The sequence below is a fragment of the Pogoniulus pusillus genome, chromosome 41 (assembly GCF_015220805.1).
Source record: "Pogoniulus pusillus isolate bPogPus1 chromosome 41, bPogPus1.pri, whole genome shotgun sequence".
Lineage (NCBI taxonomy): Eukaryota > Metazoa > Chordata > Aves > Piciformes > Lybiidae > Pogoniulus > Pogoniulus pusillus.
This window is the reverse complement of record NC_087304.1, coordinates 4,526,804-4,537,184: the sequence shown is the minus strand read 5'-3', so window position 1 is coordinate 4,537,184 and position 10,381 is coordinate 4,526,804.

Sequence of the window (10,381 nt, the reverse complement as noted above, 5' to 3'; positions counted from 1 at the left end):
GCACTGCAGCAGTTCCCAGAGGCCACAGTGATGGGTGCCAAAGTGCTGGCACCGCCCAAGAGTCTGGTGGCCGCCATGGCATGGGCAGGGTTAAGGTGAGCAGCTGCAGGCAGAGCCCTGGCACGGGAATTAGAGTCCCTCCAGTGCAGGCAATTCCCTGCCTTGTCCATCGATCCCTGCGAGGTGTTAAGAGAGGCTGGAGCATCGATCGGAGCACAGCCCTGGGCACAGCGAGGCCAAAGGCTTCCCGCAGCAGGGGGGTGCAGGATCTGGCCCCGGGGCGGGGGCTGGAAGCCACAGTGGGAAGCATTCTCCACAGTCGTGCTGGACACTCCCCTCGCACAGACACAAAGAGTGCTGGGGCTGGGGACAGGCTCCGGCATGATGCTGAGCCATGGGAAATGCCGATGGAAGCTCTCGGTGCCTGCCAGGCGCCCGCAGTGTGCCAGCTTGGCACTGCCCCACTGCAAACTGCTTGCTGGACCATGGCCCAGGAGCTTGCAGTGACAGATGGGGACATTAAACAAGCCACAGGCCAATGCCCAGAGCAACTGGTCCTGTGGCTTCCATGGCACATGAAGTAAGTTTATCCTCCACCCTGGGATGTGGTGGGTACCAGAGCATCACTCCTTGTCCAGGACATCACCTCATTTCCAGAGCATCATCACCTCATCTCCAGAGCATCATCACTTCATCTCTGGAGCATCACCACCTCACCTCCAGAGCATCTTCACTTCATCTCCAGAGCATCATCACTTCAGAGAATCACCACCTCATCTCCAGAGCATCTTCACTTGATCTCCAGAGCATCATTACCTCATCTCCAGAGCATCATCACTTCATCTCCAGAGCATCACTACCTCATCTCCAGAGCATCATCACTTCATCTCCAGAGCATCACTACCTCATCTCTGGAGCATCATCACTTCATCTCTGGAGCATCCCTACCTCATCTCCAGAGCATCATCACTTCATCTCCAGAGCATCCCTACCTCATCTCCAGAGCATCATCACTTCATCTCCAGAGCATCACTACCTCATCTCCAGAGCATCATCACTTCATCTCCAGAGCATCACTACCTCATCTCTGGAGCATCACCACCTCATCTCCAGAGCACTATCCCTTCTCCAGAGCATCACCCTGTGCCTGGAGCATTCCTTCATGTCCAGAGCATCACCTTATCTCCAGAGCATCATCCGGTCTCTGGAGCATGACTGAGAGTCTGGAGCACCATCCCATCTTGTTGTGTAGGCTACCACCTCTAAAGCACATGATAAAGTGAGATGATTCCATTTTCCTGACAGGCAAGGAAGGGCTAAAGACAGAAGAGGTCATTTAGCACCCAGCTGGCAGCCTGGGGAAAACTGCTCTCAAGGTGAAAGATCAGCGATGGAGGAGAGGAAAGAGCTGCCCTGAGCTCCAGGCCTTGGCCAGGGAGGAAGGGCAGGATTTTCACCACTTAATTGTGGAGTTTGGAACCATTTATCACAGAGTCACAGAATGCTTTGAGTTGGAAGGGATCTTTAGGAAGAAGTTCTTCAGCATGAAGGTGGCAAGAGCCTGGAATGGGTTGCCCAGGAAGATGGTGGAAGCTTCATCCCTGGAGGTGTTTAAGGCCAGGCTGGATGAAGCTGTGGACAGTGTGAGGTGCCCCTGGCCATGGCAGGGAGTTTAGAACTGGCTGCTCCTTGTGGCCCCTTCCAACCCTGACTGATTCTCTGATTCTCAAAGCTCAGCCAGTTCCAACCCTCTGCCATAGGCAGGGACACCTCCCACCAGCCCAGGTTGTTCAAGGCTTCATCCAACCTGGCCTCAAACACTTCCAGGGAGGAGGCATCCACAACCTCCCCAGGCAATCTCTCCCAGTGTCTCCCCATCCTCATTGGCAAGAATTTCTTCCTAATAGGGTAGATTGTTTGCTCCACTTCAAAGCAGGGAGCAGAGAGGCTGCTCTGAGCTGGCTGCAATAATGGCATTAATAAATAATAATAAAGCAGGCTGCTCCAACTCTGATTGTCCTTGAATTTAGGGAATTTGGCTGCTGTTCAAGGAACTGAGCCTCCTGCCTGCCCATGGCTCCAGGGTTTGCTCCTTGGGACATCAGAGCTTCAGGATTGGGCTGAGGGGTGGGAAAAAGCTGATGGAGGGGAGGGGAAACCCCCTAACAAGTGGCAGGATGGGTGCAGGTTTCTGGCTTTCTTTGGGGTGCAGCTTTGTGCTTTTCTAAGGGGTGCAGGTCTGTGCCTTTCTTTGGGGTGCAGGTTTCTGGCTTTGAGGTGCAGGATAGGTGCAGGTTTGTGCCTTTCTTTGGGGTGCAGGATAAGTCCAAGTTTGTGTCTATCTTTTGGGTGCAGGATGGGTTCAGGTCTGTGTCTTTCTTTGGGGTGCAGGATAGGTGCAGGTTTGTGATTTTCCTTGGGGTGCAGGATGGGTGCAGGTTTGTGTCTTTGGGGTGCAGGATGGGTGCAGGATTGTGGCTTTCTTTGGGGTGCAGGTTGAGTCCAGGTTTGTGTCTCTTTTGGGTGCAGGATGGGTGCAGGTTTGTGCCTTTCTTTGGGGTGCAGGTTGAGTCCAGGTTTGTGTCTCTTTTGGGTGCAGGATGGGTGCAGGTTTGTGCCTTTCTTTGGGGTGCAGGATGAGTCCAGGTTTGTGCCTTTCTTTGGGGTGCAGGATGAGTCCAGGTTTGTGCCTTTCTTTGGGGTGCAGGATGAGTCCAGGTTTGTGTCTCTTTGGGGTGCAGGATGAGCCCAGCTCCAAGGTTTTGCTTTCCTTTGGGGTGCATGATAGGTCCAGCTCTATAGTTTTGCCTTATACAGCGTGCAGGATGGGTCCAGCTCCAAGCTTTTGCCTTCCTTTAAGGCACAGGCTGGGTCCAGCAGCACCAAGCCTCTGCTTTTATCTGGGGTGCAGCCTGGGTCCAGCTCCGAGTTGGTGCCTTTCTTTGGGGCACAATTCTTCTGCTTTCTTTTCTCTCCTGGCTGTGAGAGGGGATTTCTCCCCCCCACCCCCACCCCCTACCCCATCCCAAGTCTTGTCTGTTGCCTGAGCTACCCCCAGAGGGGGGGTAAAAAATGCTTTGGCTTGGGGCTAGCGCCGGCGTTAGCCACGCTTGAGGGGAAATCCACAATCGCTGCTGGGAGCTGCTGTGCCAAAGGGCAGCCCTGGGGTGGGGGAAGTGTTGCTGGCACCCATACCCATGGAGACAGCCTGGCTGCTGGCTGGGGGGGGGGTGCTGCTGGTGGTGGTTGGGTTTTGGGAGTGTGTGTGGGGGTCTCTTCAGTGTGGTGTGTTGGGTTGCTGGGGAAACTGAGGCAAAGCGTGGAAGAGAAAGGGTTCTGAGGTGGGGGATGTGGGGTAGGGGTGAGTGGGCTGCAATGGTGTTGGAGGGTAGGTGGAGGGGTGGGCATCCTTCATCACCCCCGGTGGGAAAGTCCCCCCCCTCTTCCTCAAATCCTCCCCCTGCTTTGCTCTTCTTCAGCAGCAGGCTACAGAAACCCAAAGGATTTTATCCTTGTGGGAAGCAAGGGGAAAGGCTGGGGAGGAGGGAGGATGTGCAACAGCTTTGCCAAGGGAAAGGTGAGCCTGGCAAAGCCCTTCGACAGGGAGCCGAGCAGATGGGCACCTCCTTGGGCATCCTCATGCCCCCCCTCCACGGCATTGTGTCATTGCCGGAGGGAGAAGAACAGAAAGGCTCTGGGTTGGGAAAAGGAGGTTGTGAAATTGGGGAGGGGAGCAGGAGGGAGCTGAAGTGAAGGCTAAAACCAGCCCCGGCTTGGTGGGAGGGACCGGGGCGGGGTGGAAGGGACAGGACTGAGGGGCAGGCTGGAGGGTGGAGTTGGTCGGGAGGGGACTAGGGCCTGGGAAACAGCTGGAGTGGGAGAGCCTGTGTTCCCAGGAGCACATCTGGACTTGGAGAGACAGGGAGCACAGCTGGCTAAGTGGCCCTAGGGTGAGAGTGGGAACAGCTGGAATGGTGTCATGAGAGGGCACAGCTGGACAGGAGATCCCTGGGGTGGCAATGGGGACAGCTGGAGAAGGGTGGCTGGGGCACATCTGGATGGGAGATCCCTGAGGTCATGGAGAGAGCAGCTGAAGAGGCTCTCTAGCCCTGGCAGTGGGAACAGCTGGACAGGAGAGCTCAACGATAGCCATGGCCACATCTGGGTGAGGTTCACAGCGACAAGAGATTGTTCCAGCCAGCACAGGACCAAGCTGGGTTCCCATGGTGGGGGGGCTCAGTCCCTTCCTGGCCACCCCTAGAGTATCCACAGCAGGTTTTTCCTCCTTCCAGATGGACCTGATGGTCCCACTCCCCCCCCTCCCCGCCCAGAGCAGGGACGTGGCAGCACGGTGGTGGCAGGAGGGAGGTGGCAGAGGGGTGGCAGGACCGAGGTCATTAAAGCAGAAAGAAAAATCCATTAGAAGTGTTGAGCTGCTCAGCGTAGCCTGAAATGTGCTGAAATCGGCCCCGAGTAAACAATGAGACTGGATTAATCCCAATTAGTTTCCACTGGGAAGGTGGCATCGCCCTCCCCGCCTCCCCCCCAGGGCTGCTTGGTGGGGATCTAGGGATCATCCAGCCGGATCTAGCCTCCAGGCAGGTGGGTGGCAACGTTCTTCCGATGGGAAGAGAGTTACCTCCTGCGAGGGGCCGGCGGCAGCAGGAGCTTCAAAGGGAAGCAGCAAATCCGGTGTATGCAAAACCCCGGGCAGGAGCGCAGGGAATCCGGGATGTGGGTCCTTGGCCTCTGCCAGCACACAGCTGCTGTGGCACGGGGCAGTGACAGGTCCTGAAGTGGTGATGAGCCATAGGGTGATGCCCAGCCGTGGGCTGATGCTTGGCTTCCAGTTGCTGTTTGGCTGTGAGGTGATGCTCGGCCACAGAGAAACGTTTGGCCTTGGGACAGTGTTTGGATGCGGAGTGATGCTTGGCTTTGGGGTGGTGTTTGGCCAGGGGTTGATGCTCAGCCTCGGGGTGATGCTCAGCCATGAAGTGATGCTCAGCCCCAGGTTGATGCTCAGCCACGAGGTGATACTCAGCCATGGGTTGATGCTCAGTCGTGGGTTGATGCTCAGGCCCAGGTTGATGTTCAGCCACAAGGTGATGCTCAGCCCCAGGTTGATGCCCAGCCATGGGTTGGTGCTCAGCCATGGGTTGGTGTTCAATCTCAGGGTGATGCTTAGCCATGAGGTGATGCTCAGCCAGGAGGTGATGCTCAGCCCCAGGTTGATGCCCAGCCATGGGTTGGTGCTCAGCCATGGGCTGATGTTCAACCTCAGGGTGATGCTTAGCCATGAGGTGATGCTCAGCCAGGAGGTGATGCTCAGCCCCAGGTTGATGCCCAGCCATGGGTTGGTGCTCAGCCATGGGTTGATGTTCAACCTCAGGGTGATGCTTAGCCATGAGGTGATGCTCAGCCATGAGGTGATGCTCAGCCCCAGGTTGATGCCCAGCTATGGGTTGATGCTTGTCCCCAAGTTGATGCTCAGTCATGAAGTGATGCTCAGCCATGGGTTGATGCTCAGCCTCAGGGTGATGCTAAGCCAAGGATTGATGCTCAGCCCCAGGTTGATGCTCAGCCCTGAGTTCATTCTTGGCCTCAGGGTGACCCTTGGTGTTCACTCCCAATACAACGCTCAGCCTTGGGGCAAAGCCTTGGCTCCAGGGTAGTGCTTGCTCTTGAGATGAAGTTCAGCTCCAAGGTGATGCTTGGCCCCAGGGCAATGCTCAGTGCTGGAGTGATGGTGCTGGAGGCCAGGAGAAGTCAAGGAGTCTCCTTCTCTGCAGAGCTTCCAGCTCCCTCTGGCCATTGTGCTGCTGGGCAAGCTGCTGTGGGTGCCCTGCCTTAGCACGGGGGCTGGACTGGCTGATCTCCAGAGGTCCCTTCCAACGTCACCGTGCTGGGATTCTCTGACACCACCCTGCTTCCAGAATGATTTTGGGGGGGTTCCCCCAAGCACACAGAGCCTCTCCCTCCCTCTCACCAGGAGTGCTGCTGCTGCCCAGCAGCTCAGGGAACCACAGAATCGTTTAGGTTGGAAAAGCCTTTTGAGATCATCGAGCCCATCCATCAACCTGAGACCACCCTGGCCATTAAGCCATGCCCCCAGGTGCCGTGGCCACGCATTCCTCGAACCCCTTCGGGGACGGTGACTCCAGCACCTGATGGAAGGAGCCTGAGTGCCAGGCAGTGATTTGTAAATATTTAAAGCCCTCACTCCCAGCTCGCAGGCAAAGGCTGCGGGGAAGAAGGCAAAGCCCAGCTGGGAAGTGGTTGAAACCTTTCTCCCAACCTCCTGAGCCACCTGCGGGGGTGATTTCGTTTAGCAATGGAAGCATCACTTGAGTCCTTCCTGCCCTACTACCTCCAGCCCACCCGACCCTCCCCATCTCCCCGGGGCGGGGGCACGGGGTGGGGAGCACAAGCCCCCATCATTAGCACCCAGAAAAACGTCGTGTTTCTGGCTGGGCAAACAGAGCAGAGATGTACATTAAACAGCAAATTATAAAATTAACAGATTCCAACTGAGGAACGATTTGCATGTGCAAATTAACTTAATTACCACCCTCCCTCCCCCCGGCGCCACGCGTGCGGCAAAGGGCCGGGCACAGCCACGGCCGCCCGCAGGTGCTGCGGACCCGGGGGTGGATTTTTGCTGGGGGCAGAGGGGGAGGGAGATAGGAGGAGGTTTGGTGGCAGCTGGGGAGGTTTGGAGTGTGTAAGGGGAGGGTGGGGTGGGGGTGGTCACAAGGCTCCCAGTCAAGCAAACGCCGTGGTCCGGGGGTGTGCATGCTCACGCTTGTGTGCCCAGCCGGTGGCACAAAGGTTGCTCCGTGGTGTGGTGCCCAGCAGGGGGGGTCAGGTGTGTGGAAGGAGGAAGGGTGGGAAGGCAGCTTGCCCACTGTGCCACTGTGGCATAGAAGAGGTTTTTGGCTAGAGAAGGCTTCCAAGCTCATCACATCCAGTCCAACCACCAGCACAACCCCACCATGGCCACTGAACCTTGCCCCCCCTTCCAGTGCCATGGCCACAGGTTTCTTGGACACCTCCCGGCATGGGGACTCCACCACCTCCCTGGCAGCCTGTGCCAGTGCCTGACCACTGCATCACCGTGGTGCCCAGCACTGCACTGGGCAGGAGCACTTAGCCAGCACTGGGCACTCACTGCAGTAATTGTGGCTGAAGGTGGAAAGGCAGGGGCTGCTCTGCAGGTGTGCACACGTATGAACATGCATGCACAGGCATGTGCACTGACACAGGTGCAGAGGCATGCATGTCTGCACGTGTGCACACAGGTGACACACTCATGTGCACAAATGCATGCCTGTTTGCACGTGTGCACTCACATGCATGCACAGGCACATCCATGCACAAATGCATGCCTGTTTGCATGGGTGCACACAGGTTTGCACACTCTTGTGCACAAATGCATGCCTGCTTGCATGGATGCACACAGGTTTGCACACTCACATGCATGCACAGGCACATCCATGCACAAATGCATGGCTGTTTGCACACGTGCACACAGGTGTGCACACTCACATGCATGCACAGCCACACCCATGCACAAATGCATGCCTGTTTGCACACTCATGCACAAATGCATGGCTGTTTGCACACGTGCACACAGGTGTGCACACTCACATGCATGCACAGCCACACCCATGCACAAATGCATGCCTGTTTGCACACTCATGCACAAACACATGCCTATTTGCACACGTGCACACAGGTTTGCACACCCATGCACAAATGCATGCCTGTTTGCAAGGGTGCACCCATGTTTGCACACTCATCTGCATGCACACACCTGGAGGCACACACACACACACATGTGCACAGGCAGACAGCACATGCAGGTAAGCATGCACACAGGTGTGCCCAGGCAGACACACACACGGACACTGTGCACATGCATGCACAGCTGCACAGGCGTGTTTACACCTGCACCCACGCAGACACACAGGGGCACACCTGCACTTGCATGCAGACCTCAGATGTGCCCCAGACTTCCCTCCCCCCTATCAACTTGCTCTGGTCACTGGGGCCCCTCCTGTGTCCCCTGGCCCATGATGCCCCCTGTTGTTCCACCTGGGACCCATGGTGATGGCATCGCCCAGCCCTGGGTGCTGCTGCCAGCCGACCGTGGGGACATGATGGCATCGCCCAGCCCTGGCTGCTGCTGCCAGCCGGCCGTGGGGAGAGGACAGGGCCATCCTGGGAGGGTGCTGTGTGGTTCCCAGTTTGCCCAGTTCCACCCGTTAAGAGGCAGAGCCGTCCCACAGGGGTAGGCAGGCAGCGAGCAGCAGCTCATTAGGAGCGAGGCAATTAGCCGGGGTTAAGCTAATTGGAAGCGGGCAAGGACTTGACCTGAGTGCCCTGCCTGTGCCTCCCCAATCCAAGGGGGACGGCTGGTGGGGGAGGGACGCGTCTGAGGCTGGGAGCAGAGGACGTCCCCCAGGGAATGATACCGGTGGGTTGTCCCCACCCGTGGAGGGGGCGAAAGGAGTAGACCCCCAAGCTGTGCTACCTGCCCCCTCCGTGCCAGGACCCCCTTGTCCCTGTTCCTGTGCCACACATCCCTTTAGGGACCAGCCCCACACCCTCCTGCCCCCCTCCTGCTGCCATGGGGGTAGGGGGCTCCTATCTGGGTGAGGAGACCCCCATAAAGGTTGTGACTCAGGACGGGGGGGGGATCATTTTGTTGCTATATGGTATGTGTGTGTGGGGGGGGGTCCCCATTCTGGTTAGGGGACCCCATTAGAGTTGTGATCTGCAGGGTGGGGGAGGGTCCACCAGCAAGGCTGGGGCTGCTGTGAAGCTCCCCAGAAGCCCTGCCTGGGCCCCAGCAGGGCTAAGGGGGCTGGAAGCAGGGCTGGGGGGGGGCCGGGAGGGGTGCGTGATGGCATGTCATGGGGTGTCACGTCACGCTGGACATGGCTGGCATGCAGGGACAGGCCTTGGAGCAGGGAGTGGGGGGCACAGCTCACGCCCTGCGTGCTCAGCATGCATGAGGTCGGTGGGACACACGCCAGAGAGCAACACCCCCCCTACCCCCCACCCCCCACAAAGCAATAATCAAACCCATGGCAGAGAACAGCAGCACTCATCACACGAGTGGCTGCTGTGCTGTGGGAGAGGCTTTTGGCTCCTCCATGACCCCCATTAATTGCCAAAGGTCAAATAAACACCCCTCAGCCTGGGAAGGAATCCTGACTCCCAGCCCGTGGGTGGGAATTGCCCTCCCCAGCCTGCCCTTTTCCAGCCTGCCAGCCAAAATCCCTGCCCAGGGGATTCCAGGGACCCTCGGGGCTGGGATGTTTGGATGCTGGAGGGATATTGGGGTGCTGGGGGATATTGGGGTGCCAAAGGAGGTCAGGATGCAGTGGAATGTTGGGATGCCATGGGATATTAAACTGCTGGTGGGTACCAGAGTGCCATGGAATGTTGGGATGATGTATGGCACTAAGGGGCCATGGGATATTGGGCCGTGGGATATTGGGGTGCCAAGGGAAGCCAGGATACAGTGGAATGTTGGGATGTCATGGGATATTAAACTGCTGGTGGGTGCCAGGGTGCCATGAGATGCCAGGGTGCCATGGAATGTAGGGATGCTGTATGGCATTAAGGAGCCATGAGACATTGGGGTGCCAAGGGAGGTCAGGATGCAATGGAATGTTGGGATGCCATGGGATGTTAAACTGCTGGTGGATACCAGGATGCCATGGAAAGTTGGGATGCTGTATGGCATTAAGGGGCCATGGGATATTGGGGTGCCAAGGGAGGTCAGGATGCAATGGAATGTTGGGATGCCATGGGATGTTAAACTGCTGGTGGATACCAGGATGCCATGGAAAGTTGGGATGCTGTATGGCATTAAGGGGCCATGGGATATTGGGGTGCCAAGGGAGGTCAGGATGCAATGGAATGATGGGATGCCATGGGATGTTAAACTGCTGGTGGATACCAGGGCACCATGAGATGCCAGAGTGCTGTGGAATGTTGGGATGCTGCGTGGCATTAGGGGGCCATGGGATATTGGGGTGCCCAGGGATGTTGGTGGTGCTCATCACCCCGGCGCTGCTTGGAGGAGGCAGGAAAGTGGGGGGGGGGAGGGGGAGGAATTAATGCATGAGTGTTAATTAGACTTTAATTTGCCCGAGTTTGGCCAGGGCTGGGAGCAGAGGGTCAGCAGGTTGTGTGAATAGGTCAAGGGGCTCAGCAGTGTCCCCATGGTGTCCCCCAGGGGACAGTGACTCAGGCGCTGAGTCACGGCCGTGGTTTCCTTCCCTTAGGGACCTCGCCCCCCTCTCCTATCCCCCACCTTCCGCCATTGGCAGCCCAGTGTGTGTGTGTCCCTCCCTGCGGCGGGTGGCTG